Source organism: Octopus bimaculoides, chromosome 19, assembly GCF_001194135.2.
Source record: "Octopus bimaculoides isolate UCB-OBI-ISO-001 chromosome 19, ASM119413v2, whole genome shotgun sequence".
NCBI classification, from domain to species: Eukaryota; Metazoa; Mollusca; class Cephalopoda; order Octopoda; family Octopodidae; genus Octopus; species Octopus bimaculoides.
Window position 1 is genome coordinate 41,766,636 of NC_068999.1, and position 1,885 is coordinate 41,768,520.

Below are 1,885 nucleotides of genomic sequence, written 5' to 3' on the forward strand. Positions count from 1 at the left end.
TTTTTACTGAAACAGGCTGACAGTTCATCTCCTGACCCAAGTTTCATGCCACTGTGTTTTCGTTAGCATGATCTTCAAGCAAGAGATCTTGCTTGAAGATCAGAGTGCCATAACACTTGAGTCATTAGACAAATTCTTTCAATATAAAAAAAAGACTATATGCTCTACATGTATTGAGCACTCTTCATTTGTCCAACATAACACAGTGTATGTGTGTGTGTCTTCTACACCACTTGACAATCAGTATTTACATCCTCACAGCTTAGCAGTTAAGCAAAAGAGCTTGATAGAATAAGTACTGGGATGAATTTGTTTGACTTATCCTTGAAAGTGGTGCTCTAGCATGGCCTCAGTCTAATGATTGAAACAAGTAAAAGTATTTGATGCAGAAGTTTTCCCCAAACTTTGCTCTATTTTTTTTTTTTTTTTTTTTTTCTTTTCATGCGTGGATGTAAGTTTAAAAATGGAACCTTCCACGACATTTTTTTCAATGTCTGTGTTTATAAAGCTAGTTTTTCTTATCAACCAAAATAATATTGTTTTCACATAAGTTGTTGGATTTTTTTTTGTTACTCCTTTTTTTTTTTTTTTGTTTTGTTTTATACGTTCAGCTGTATGTTTTAAGTGGATTGATGGTGTTGTTTGACTTAATCTTGTTTATAAAACCAACTGCCAGAAACTTTCTGAACCAACATCTTGTTCTTATTATCTTCACTTTCTACATCTGTGGGCATATGAAGAGTCCAATAACCAACACAAACTCCCTAAATATACCTTGAGTGCATTCCAATTATAACTGCCCCCCTCCCCACCACCACCACCACACAAAAAGAATCCCTCATCAAATTAGTTAATCCTTCTAGAAACCATAGAGGAATATAAAGATAGCGCTTAACCCTGTTTTATGCATCGTTAAATAAATGAGAAGCAAATTCTAATTTACCATTACCTTATTACCTGATGAAACAAGTCAATGTAGAATTAATTATCCTACGCTGTAAGAAGTTTACTTCTTAACCACGTGGTTTCAGGTTCAATCTCACTGTGTGGTACTTTGGGCAAGTGTCTTCTACTATAGTGTTAGGCCGACTAAAGTCTTCTGAGTGGTTTTCTTAGACAGAAACAGAAAAAAACCAGTTGTGTATGTGTGTGTATTTATGTATATATCCATGTATGTGTCTTTGTGCTGCGTTTGTCCGCCATTACTGCTTGACAGCTGGTGTTGGTTTGTTCATGTCCTTGTAAGTTAGTGGTTCAGTAAAAGTGCAATAGAATAAGTAGCAGGCTTAAAAATAATTGCAGGAGTTTGATTCGTTCAACTAAATCCTTCAGAGCTGTAGTAGAAGGTACTTGGCCAAGGTGCTGCACAACGAGACTGAACTGGAAATCCATAGTTCAAAAGCCAGCTTCTTGATCACACAGTTTTTTTCTAGGGTCAATAACAGTCAACAGAATTTTATGGGGCAGGGATAATTGCTCTCATTCAAAGGTGGAACATTGTTATTGAGAGAAACGGTGACTATGTTGAGAAGTAGGGATGTGATCCATAGAGGACCAGCTTCATTTTGATGTATGATACATGTTCCTGTGTTGGTAATTATACCTGTCCTAAACAAAATGGCATTACTTTTTGATTCACCCTCGTATGTATATATATATATATATATGTATATATATATTTCACACATTGCAGGTTTGTTTTATGCATAAATAAACATGTTAAACAAAGATTTGAAGCAACTATTCAAATTAAATATTAAAATTTTAATTTTTTAACATTTTTAAATAAATATAATTAAGAGTTAACAATATGTTTCATAGAATAGAAACGAAATAGAAAATATTTCAAATGTCTTTGAATGTTTGTGATACATAAATGCGTTCC

General features: G+C 33.8%; 2 protein-coding genes across 2 annotated transcripts in view; one reads left to right on the forward strand and one right to left on the reverse strand.

The window, feature by feature from the left end:
* LOC106873570 (propionyl-CoA carboxylase beta chain, mitochondrial) overlaps positions 1 to 1,885 on the forward strand; it is a 56,003-nt gene that overhangs the window by 20,452 nt on the left and 33,666 nt on the right. The window lies entirely within an intron of this gene.
* Positions 1 to 1,885, reverse strand: part of LOC106873571 (beta-1,4-galactosyltransferase galt-1) — a 9,945-nt gene that overhangs the window by 998 nt on the left and 7,062 nt on the right. The gene's annotated exons all lie outside the window — the stretch shown is intronic.